The sequence below is a fragment of the Trachypithecus francoisi genome, unplaced genomic scaffold (assembly GCF_009764315.1).
Source record: "Trachypithecus francoisi isolate TF-2019V2 unplaced genomic scaffold, Tfra_2.0 Lachesis_group6, whole genome shotgun sequence".
NCBI lineage: Eukaryota > Metazoa > Chordata > Mammalia > Primates > Cercopithecidae > Trachypithecus > Trachypithecus francoisi.
This window is the reverse complement of record NW_022681471.1, coordinates 101,615,020-101,626,935: the sequence shown is the minus strand read 5'-3', so window position 1 is coordinate 101,626,935 and position 11,916 is coordinate 101,615,020. Positions and strand designations below refer to the sequence as shown.

Below are 11,916 nucleotides of genomic sequence, written 5' to 3'. Positions count from 1 at the left end.
GGAATGTTTTTTTTAATTTCTTTAGAAATTCTTTATTTTTTCAATGGGTTTTATATTTCTCAGAGTATAAGTTTTACACTTTTTAAAATATATTCCTATTTTATTCTTTTTGATAATATCTTTTTTTTTTTTTTTTTTTGAGATGGAGTCTCGCTCTGTCGCCCAGGCTGGAGTGCAGTGGCCGGATCTCAGCTCACTGCAAGCTCTGCCTCCCGGGTTTACGCCATTCTCTCGCCTCAGCCTCCTGAGTAGCTGGGACTACAGGCGCCCGCCATCTCGCCTGGCTAATTTTTTGTATTTTTTTTAGTAGAGACGGGGTTTCACCGTGTTAGCCAGGATGGTCTCGATCTCCTGACCTCGTGATCTGCCCGTCTCGGCCTCCCAAAGTGCTGGGATTACAGGCTTGAGCCACCGCACCCGGCCGATAATATCTTAAAAGCAATTGCTTTCTTAATTTCATGCTAAATTATTCATTGCAAATATACAGAAACACAATATTTTTGTATGGTGAAAGTGTATCAGGGATAAGCAGAGCAAGATGGCAGAATACAAGGCTCCATTGATCATCCCCTCTGCGAGGACACCAGTTTAAAAACTATACACAGCCAGGAACAGTGGCTCATCATGCTTGTAATCCAAGCACTTTGGGAGGCCAAGGTGGGCAGATTGCTTGAGACCAGGAGTTCGAGACTAGCGTGGCCAACATGGCAAAACCCCGTCTCTACTAAAAACACAAAAATTAGATGGGCATGGTGGCACAAGCCTGATCCCAGCTACTCGGGAGGCTGAAACACGAGAATTGCTTGAACCTGGGAGGCAGAGGGTGCAGTGAGCCAGGATCATGCCACTGCATCGAAAGTGAGGTGTTGAAACCTCCAACTATTATTATTATATTATTATTAAAAAGCCTATTTCTCTCTTTAATTCTGTCAGTGTGTGTTTTATATATTTGAGGATTACATTTTATGGTCATATATGTTTCTAATTGCTGTATCTTCTTAAATAATGGAATCTTTCATCATTCTATAATGATGTTCTTTGGCTCTTTTAACATTTTTTGACTTAAAGTCCATTTGTAATTGTAGTATAGCCACTCCAGCTCACTTTTGGTTATTGTTTGCCAGTGGTCACCAACTCTGGATGTACATCAGTGGTACCTGGGTACCTGCAACAAAATACATATTCCAGGCCCAACTCTAGGCCTACTGGATTATTCTCAGGTTGGAAGTAGTCTAGGAACCTATATTATCAAAATTCTCCCTGCCCAGATCACTTGTGTAGTTAATCCTTGTATTAGAATAAACTGGGGAACCGCCACTTGCACAGCCTAATGCCACCATGGTACAGTATCTCCATTTGTAAAAGGGAGAATGTTAGGCCCAGGAAATGTACGTGTCTTCACAGACTATGTAGGAGATCACATCAAGTCTCCTGAGTAAGCATTCAAGTCTACTAAGTAATTAGAGTGAGTATACTGAGTAAGCCTGCTAAGTCTTCTGTTTCCATGATGTTATGCTGCACAAAATGTGAAGTCACAATGCTGTTTATTCTTACTCTAGTAATTATCCTAGTTTGAATCCCCTAGAAAATAAAACCTTAAGCAATAATTAAATACGAATACTTTACTTGGGAGATGCAAATTCAGGGCACTGAGAGTGGAAAAATAAAAATAGAAACAAGGAAGGGAAGGATGGGAGGTAAAGCATTGCATGATACATGAGCTGTTGCCTCAGTATCCACAACTTACCTCTGTGAATACAATCATGCATGGCTTAACAAAGGGGATACATACTGAGAAATGCTTTGTTAGGTGGTTTCATCTTTGTATGAACATCACAATGTACTTACACAAACTTACATGGTATAGCCTACTAATCATCTAGGCTGTATGGTACAACCTATTGCTCTGAGGCTACAAACCGGCACAACAAGTTAATGTACCAAATACTGTAAGCAGTTGTAACACAATGCTAAGTATTTGTGTAGCTAAAAATATCTAAACCTAGAAAAGGTACAGTACAAATGGGCTATAAAATATTTTAAAAAAGATATACCTGTACAGGCACTTACCATGTATGGAACTTATAGGACTGGAAATTGCTCTAGGTGAGTCAGTGAATGAGTGGTGAGTGAATACAAAGTCCTAGAAGATTACTGTCCATTCCTGTAGACTTTATAAACACTGTATACTTAGGCTATACTAAATTTATTTTTTAAAATTTTGTATAATAATAAATTAATCTTGGCTTCCTATAACTTTTTTGCTTTATAAACTTCTTAATATTTTTAAGCTTGTTGACTCTTGTAATAAAACTTAGCTAAAACATATATAGCTGTACAAAAATATTTTCTTTCTTTATATCCTTATTCTATAAACTTTTTTATTTTAAACTTTATTTATTTATTTTACTTCTTAAACTTCTTTATTAAAAACTAAGACACAAGCACACACATTACCCTAGGCCTACACAGAGTCAGGATCATCAACATCACTATCTTCTACCTCCACATCTTGTCCCACATTGGAAAGTCTTTAGGAACAGTAGCATGTATGGAGCTGTCATCTCCTATAAAAACTATAATAACAATATTTTATTCTGGAATACCTCCTGAAGTAACTGCCTGAGACTATTTTACAGTTAATTTTTTTTTCAAATAAGTAGAAGTACACCCTAAAATAACAAGAAAAAGTATAGTATAATAAATACATAAATCAGCAACACAGTCTGGTCATTATTTGCCATGGCAAATAAATTCTGGTAATTCATTACCATAAAGTTTTATGAACTGTACATAATTGTATGTGCTAAGCTTTTATACCACTGGCAGCTCAGTAGGTTTGTTTACACCAGCATCACCATATAATATGCATTGCAGCAGGACATAACGGCATCACTAGGCAATAGGAATTCTTCGTCTCCATTATAATCTTACGGGACCACCATCATATAGGCACCCAGTGGTTGACCAGATATGCATGACTGTATATGCATCAGATTGCTCAGCAGGTGTCTCTGCAAAGTACCCTTGAGCAATCAATGTGAGAGAGAAAAGAAAAGGAATTTTATCTGCCTGTTTACCTCCTTGTCTCCTGTTCCTGTTTCCTAAACTTTACACCATGGCCCTAGCATTTAAGGCAGCATTCTCTAGCTAAGGTGTCAAATACCATGCTCTGCCAAGGCAAAAGGAGCCTGAAACTGAGCATGGGGGCAGGTCTGCTTGGTTGTAAAGCAGCAGTCAAGGGGTTGGCTCTATTGCTTCTGATGCAAGATATAGGTCACCCCCAAGCAGAGGAACCTAGAAAAAAGACAAGTGGCTGAGGTGGATGGAGGTGGTGGCAGCAAAGGAATTGGAGGAAGCACATAATGTATCACACACAGAAATGTTGTCTGGTGGGATTCAATCAGAATGGTGGCAGAAATATTAAAGGGAAATATTAGGGAAAGTTATAGGGAGTAGTCACAAACCTTTTGGAAGGCCGAAAGTTTACATAGCTTGTAACAATTGAACAGGCTGAAGGCAGCCGATGCTTACCTTAGAGCATTAGGTCATAGGGTAAATACTAGGGACAATAGAGGCTTCCCCAGTTGAGTCTGTTTACCCTACCTCCAATAACTAACCTTTGAGCCAGATGGCCCTCTCCGGGGGAGGTCAACTAGAGATATTGCCCCATAATGATATTTAACTTTAGACCACGGTACCTGAGCTTTAATCATTCTGAGGACTACTCTCTTAACCATGTTAATTATCCACAAGTGTGTTGACTCAGAGCTTCTGTTGTTAATTGTATACGAAATAAATGCCTGGAATGTGAGCCGCTCAGGGCTGGCCGCAGTGACAAACCTCTCTTGGTGTGCAGGCAGCTGGACACTCAGCAGGACTGGCAAAATAGAATATCTGTGTATCAGTGTATGTTTTATTCATCTGTCATCTGGGTCAGGGTCTGCGGGCAGACCCCCGCAGCTGATGCCCTCTTGTGAGAAGCAATTGTTATTTTAAAGAATTCTACTAGTTACATTGTCAGTAGCATTAAATGTAGAAAATGTCTGATTTCTTTCCCTTCCCCCTACCATCCCTGTTGATATGTTCCATCCCAGGTCCTGAGCCAGTTTCTATCTCAGGAGTGGGATCCAGAGGCCCATCTGTGCTGACCACCAGTCTCCCATGTCATACTTACAGTCTAGTGAGTACCAGTCTGATGCTGGATCTGTTAGCCCTGCCTCCTCATTTACATTGTAACCACCCAATGGGTTCTCCTTGCCTGCTGCCTAGACAGAGCCAATTTATCAAAACCGGGGAATTGTAATAGAGATTGAGTTTAATTTATGCAGAGCTGGCTGTATGGGAGACTTAAGTTTTATTATTACTCAAATCAGTCTCCCCAAGAATTCAAGGATCAGAGTTTTTAAGGATAATCTGTCAGGTAGGGGCTGGAGAAGTAGGGATTGATTATTGGTCAGGTCGGAGATGAAATCACAGGGGGTAAAAGCCATCCTCTTGCACTAAGTCGGTTCCTGGGCAGAGGCCACAAGACCAGATGAGCCAGTTTATCATCTGGCTCGTGGCAGCTGATCCATCCAGGATACAGGGTCTACAAAATATCTCAAGCACTGATCTTGGACTTTACAATAGTGATGTTATCCCCAGGAACATTTTGGGGAGGTTCAGACTCTTGCAGCCTCAGGTTGCATGAGTCAACTCCTAAACCATAATTTCTAATGTTTTGTCTAATGTGTTAGTTCTGTAAAGGCAGTCTTGTCCCCAGGTGGGAAGGGGATTTGTTTGGGGAAAGAGCTGCTACCATCTTTGTTTCAAAGTTAAACTATAAACTAAGTTCCTCCCAAAGTTATTTTGGCTCATGCCCAGGAGTAAACAATGATGGCTTGGAGGTTAGAAGCAACATGGACTCCGTTAGATAAGATTTCTTTCACTATCATTATTTTCTCATTTATAATTTTTGCAAAGGTGGTTTCAGCATGATCAATCTTTGCGATACATTTATTTCTGTCATGTCTGTCCCAGCACTCAGGCATAGGTTTCTACTTTATTTCTTAAAAGCCTAGTTTGTTTCTGCCAGCTCCCTCCCTGGGCACTGGTACACTCTTCCTGCCATCCATCATTGTTCTGGATAGCCCTAGACCCCTTACACAGGAATCTTTCCCTCAACTTGGGATCCTGGGTCTTTAACTGTGGAATTGGCTTCTTTTATACCAGCCTTACCCATTTCTTCTTTTCTCTGTGCAACTTGCCTTATTTTAAGCTTGCTTCTTACTTTAGATAACCCTGTGATAACTGTTACTTGATAGATATGCCTTTCTCCTGCTGCCCTACCATACCTATCTTCTCATAGTCAGAGTCTGTACTTTGTTTAATTGCAAATATATGTCCTGTGTACTTTGTTTAGTTACAAATATATGTCCTACTAACATTTTGGTTTTCTGCCCAATCCAAATTCTTTCCTCCTACTCTGCATGCACCAAACTACAATGACACTTGATTGTGTTCTATGTTATTTTTAAAAAATACACTTTAAATCAAATAATGTACATAATGAATTCAACATAATTGTAATATCCAAGACTGCATATATTCTTTGTCCTTATAGTTTTAATATATTTTCAGTTTGATAAATGACTCATTTTGCCTTTCATTGCTTTATATTTATAGACCTAGAGCTGGCAAGTAAAAAAAAAAAAGTGAACTTTAAAAAAGTTGCTTGTTCTTTCTGTTAGGTCTTCAGTGGTAAACATATGCTCTACAATTATATATTTAGGGAGGCATTTAATCAGAAATTTCAGTAGTCTTTTCCATTATTTTAAGTCCTAGAGAACATGCTGATTATTGGCTTGCTAGCAGCTCATTCATACTAATTTGCACACTTAGTAAATCAGTCTGCAAGAACTTAAAAATAAACTCTGTTCAAAACAGATTTTATATTTAATACAGGACAATTAGAGAATGTTTATGGTATTCAGAAATGAAAATGCAGAATACAAAGTTAATTTGCTGTCAGCAATCCCTTGCTTCTTTCCGTGTGGAGGGGTTAATTAGAAAGTGAAATCTTACGTCAGTTGTTTTCTTTGGGTAATTTTGTCTTCTTAGACAATTACAGAAAACTTGCTGTTTAAGATGCTATCAAGCTAGAAATCCTTGATAGGTCCCCTTCTAATTTTTCATTAAATGACCCATGAAGGCCTACGGAAATCCAAAAATTCAATAGCAGCCAGTCATTTACATGTATCCTATGAGGAATTCCCCAAAATTACCACAACTGTAGGGGATTATGTGGAGGGACATCACCCTGTCAGTAATGTATAGAATCTCACATGAAGATCTGGTAGTAGTGGTGGCAGAGATGGGAAGAGTCTAAGTGAGTTGTGGTGCATTTTGTTGATGAAAAAGCCAAACTCTGTGAAATATTTGAAGAGGTTTATTCTGAGCCAGTATAAGTGATCATAGACTGGAGAACAATCTCAGGAGGTCTTGAGAAAGTGCCTGAGATAGTCGAGTTACAGTTTGGTTTTCTACATTTTAGGGAGACAAGTTACAGGGAAAGACATAAGGCAGTATACGTAATGTATACATTGGTTTGGCCTAGAAAAGCCAAACATCTCAATGTGAGGATAGGGAGGGCTTATTACAGTTATAGAAGGATTCAAAGGTATTTTCATTGGCAATTGGGTTAAAGAGTTAAGCTAAAGACTTGCAGTCCTGGAAAGAAATGCTTGAGTTAAGATAAATGGAGTTGTGGAAGCCAAGGTTCTTGTTATGTAGATGAGGCCTCCAGATAGCAAGCATCAGAGAGAATAGATGCTAAATGTCTTTTTCTCAGGCCTTAGAAGGTATCAGATGCTTAATCTCTCCTAGATCAGGAAAGGCCTAGATGCATTAATGAAGATTCTCTACAGATACAAAATTGCTCCCACAAAAGACAGCTTTGCAGGGCCATTTCAAAATATGTCAAAGACATGTATTTGGGGGTAAAATGATTTTATTTCATTCAGGGTTTGTTATTTGCCATGTGATGCTATACCAGAGTCAGTTTGGAATTTGTTATCTTATTGACACGAAGAGTCTGTTTCGTCAGTCTTGTGATACCTATTTTAATCTTAATGGTGGTCAGTTATGTCTAAACTCCAAAAGGGAAAGGATATGGCAAAGCGTGTCCAACCTCCCTTTCCATTATGGCTGGTAATTCAATGTTTCAGGTTTCCCTTGTCCCAGAGGGGGTCCGTTCAGTTGCCTAAGAGGTTGGGGTTATATTTCTGGTTGTAATATTATTGGTGGGACAAGAGTTTATTGTGAAAGGAAACTAAATTGTGAGGTCCCAAAATCACTAAGCTAAAGGGAAAAGTCAAGCTGGGAACTGCTTAAGGCAAACCTGCCTCTCATTCTATTCAAAGTAACTCCTCTGCTCACTGAGAGAAATGCATATCTAATTGCCTCCTTTGGAGAGGCTAATCAGAAACTCAGAAAAATACAACCATTTGTCTCTTATCTACCTATGACCTAGACGCCCCCTCCCCACCTTGAATTGTCCCACCTTCACCCACCTTTTCAGACTGAACCAATGCACATCTTACACATATTGATTGATGTCTCATGTCTCCCTAAAATGTATAAAACCAAGTTGTGCCCCTACCACCTTGAGCACATGTTGTCAGGACCTCTTGAGACCATGTCACATCACAGGCATGCATCCTCAACCTTAGCACAATAAACTTTCTGAATTAACTGAGACCTGTCTCAGATTTTCAGGGTTCACATTATTGATTATAGGTTGAGTAACCAACATGGAAATCCAAAATTTGAATGCTCCAAAACTCCCAATGCTCAAAATCAGAAACATTTTGATCACCAACATGGTGCCCCAGGTGGAAAATTTCACATTTGATCTCATGTTAAGTCACAGTCAAAAGGCAGTCAAAACTTGTTTAATGAACAAAATTTCTTAAAATAGCATGTAAAATTACCTTCAGGCTATGTGTATAATGTGTATATGAAGCACAAATGAATTTCCTGTTTAGACTTGGGTCCTATCCCTAAGTTATCTCATTATGCATATGCGTGTATTCCAAAATCTGAAAAATTCTGAAATCTAAAATACTTCTGGCCCCAGGCATTTCGGATAAGGAATACTCAACCTGTTAACAGGAAGAGATATATATATATATATATATATATGTATATCCTGTTTTTTATATGTATACCTACATATGTATATGTTATATATTTTTTTAAGATGTAAATTTTTCTTTAGATCATTACAAAACTGCCAGGGCATGAAAAACCAACCAAACAAGTACCCCACCTACATTTAATAGGTAGATGCTTGTTTGATACAGGAAATGGGCCCAAGGGCAGCATATTGAGTTACCTCCATAGTTAGAACTAAGAGATTGCTGTAAAGTAAATATGGAATGAGGTGCTCTACAAGTGACCACCTAAATCAGATACATTTCTTATCTTACTAGGAGCAAATGAGAATAAGGAAAAGCAGAAACAAAATGTCTACAATACCAGAAGACAATAGAAGAATACCTAAATTTACGCATAGATAGATAGGTCATAGTGAAACCATAGAATAGCAAAGATAAGATAAATTCCAAAAAGCAATGACAGAAAAAAGGCAGATTATTTTTAAAGGAACAAAAGTTATACTGAAGGCAGAATTACCAACAGTACCATTAGAAACCAAAAGACAATAGCAGTATAGTGCTGATGAAAATTAACTGCCAGTCTAGAATTTTATATCCTTGTGAACTATCACTCATGAGTAAAGATGAAATAAAAACATTTGTAATTCAACAATGAACGTGAGACCATTTAAAACTCAGAGATTTTGGTAAAAGAACAAGCATAAGCCCTCTTATTGGTGAAGGAAATTGAATTCAGAAGAGAGAATTGGGATCTAAGAATAATGGTTACTAAAATAATCAGTAAATGTGGGTAACTCCCATGAGGAACTGACTGTAGAAATAATAATAAGAATCAATAATTCAGGTGTTACCAAAACAAAGTGAGCTCAATTGCTAGACAACAACTTTATAAGGAAGGATTTGCCATTATAGGCATGTAAAGTTCTTACATTTTAGAGACCAGGGTTGAATTACTGTAAGATATTTTTATGTGAAATATAGATGTTGAATATTTGGGGCAATGAAAAGTATAGGTATAGAATGTGTAATTTCTAAACCGGTAGAGGCATAAATGAAAATAAACAAAACTTGATAAATTCAATAGAATTCAAGAATAGAAAAGAACAAAATAAAACGGGATAAAGTGTGGTACAAAATGAAATGTTAAAATAAACACAAATATATCATTAATTATAATAAATATGAACAGACTAAACCATAAAAGGTGATATTTAATGTAGCTTTATACTGTTTATAAAATTTCCTGGTAAAATATCAAAAAACCTATACCAGGTATTTACTAATCATAAAATAGCTGGCATAGATGTATTAATATTAAAACAAGTAGACTTTGTGGTAAATAAATGTATTACTTAATTTAAAAAGGAAAACGTCCAACTTAGAGAAGAAACTTTGAAATCATTTATACCCAAACACATATTCTCAAAATGTATAAAGCCAAAATAAATTAATGTAAAAAGAGAAATGAACAAATTCTAATGACAGTGCAAGATCTTTTTTTTTTTATTTTTTATTTTTTTATTTTTTATTTTTTATTTTTTATTTTTTATTATACTTTAAGTTCTAGGGTACATGTGCATGACGTTTATATCATGTATAACTCCCCAATGCAATACCTCCCTCCTCCCCCCTCCCCATGATAGGCCCCAGTGTGTGATGTTCCCCTTCCCGAGTCCAAGTGATCTCATTGTTCAGTTCCCACCTATGAGTGAGAACATGCGGTGTTTGGTTTTCTCTTCTTGTGATAGTTTGCTAAGAATGATGGTTTCCAGCTGCATCCATGTCCCTACAAAGGACGCAAACTCATCCTTTTTGATGGCTGCATAGTATTCCATGGTGTATATGTGCCACATTTTCTTAATCCAGTCTGTCACAGATGGACATTTGGGTTGATTCCAAGTCTTTGCTATTGGGAATAGTGCCGCAATAAACATACGTGTGCATGTGTCTTTGTAGTAGAGTAATTTATAATCCTTTGGGTATATACCCAGTAGTGGGATGGCTGGGTCATATGGTACATCTAGTTCTAGATCCTTGAGGAATCGCCATACTGTTTTCCATAATGGTTGAACTAGTTTACAATCCCACCAACAGTGTAAAAGTGTTCCTATTTCTCCACATCCTCTCCAACACCTGTTGTTTCCTGACTTCTTAATGATTGCCATTCTAACTGGTGTGAGATGGTATCTCATTGTGGTTTTGATTTGCATTTCTCTGATGGCGAGTGATGATGAGCATTTTTTCATGTGTCTGTTGGCTGTATGGATGTCTTCTTTTGAGAAATGTCTGTTCATATCCTTTGCCCACTTTTTGATGGGGTTGTTTGTTTTTTTCTTGTATATTTGTTTGAGTTCTTTGTAGATTCTGGATATTAGCCCTTTGTCAGATGAGTAGGTTGCAAAAATTTTTCCCATTCTGTAGGTTGCCTGTTCACTCTGATGGTAGTTTCTTTAGCTGTGCAAAAGCTCTTTAGTTTAATTAGATCCCATGTGTCAATTTTGCTTTTGCTGCCGTTGCTTTTGGTGTTTTAGACATGAAGTCCTTGCCCATGCCTATGTCCTGAATGGTACTACCTAGATTTTCTTCTAGGGTTTTTATGGTATTAGGTCTAACATTTAAGTCTCTAATCCATCTTGAATTAATTTTCGTATAAGGGGTAAGGAAAGGATCCAGTTTCAGCTTTCTACTTATGGCTAGCCAATTTTCCCAGCACCATTTATTAAATAGGGAATCCTTTCCCCATTTCTTGTTTCTCTCAGGATTGTCAAAGATCAGATGGCTGTAGATGTGTGGTATTATTTCTGAGGACTCTGTTCTGTTCCATTGGACTATATCTCTGTTGTGGTACCAGTACCACGCTGTTTTGGTTACTGTAGCCTTGTAGTATAGTTTGAAGTCAGGTAGCGTGATGCCTCCAGCTTTGTCCTTTTGACTTAGGATTGTCTTGGCAATGCGGGCTCTTTTTTGGTTCCATATGAACTTTAAAGCAGTTTTTTCCAATTCTGTGAAGAAAGTCATTGGTAGCTTGATGGGGATGGCATTGAATCTATAATTACCTTGGGCAGTATGGCCATTTTCACGATATTGATTCTTCCTATCCATGAGCATGGTATGTTCTTCCATTTGTTTGTGTCCTCTTTCATTTCACTGAGCAGTGGTTTGTAGTTCTCCTTGAAGAGGTCCTTTACATCCCTTGTAAGCTGGATTCCTATGTATTTTATTCTCTTTGAAGCAATTGTGAATGGAAGTTCATTCCTGATTTGGCTCTCTGCTTGTCTCTTACTGGTGTATAAGAATGCTTGTGATTTTTGCACATTAACTTTGTATCCTGAGACTTTGCTGAAGTTGCTTATGAGCTTAAGGAGATTTTGGGCTGAGACAATGGGGTTTTCTAAATATACAATCATGTCATCTGCAAACAGGGACAATTTGACTTCTTCTTTTCCTAACTGGATACCCTTGATTTCTTTCTCTTGCCTGATTGCCCTAGCCAGAACTTCCAACACTATGTTGAATAGGAGTGGTGAGAGAGGGCATCCCTGTCTTGTGCCAGTTTTCAAAGGGAATTTTTCCAGTTTTTGCCCATTCAGTATGATATTAGCAGTGGGTTTGTCATAAATAGCTCTTATTATTTTGAGGTACGTTCCATCAATACCAAATTTATTGAGCGTTTTTAGCATAAAGGGCTGTAGAATTTTGTCAAAAGCCTTTTCTGCATCTATTGAGATAATTATGTGGTTCTTGTCTTTGGTTCTGT

General features: G+C 37.8%; 1 protein-coding gene across 1 annotated transcript in view; it reads left to right on the top strand.

Moving 5' to 3' along the window:
• The window catches only part of CFAP47 (cilia and flagella associated protein 47), a 480,485-nt gene that overhangs the window by 286,781 nt on the left and 181,788 nt on the right, over nt 1–11,916 (top strand).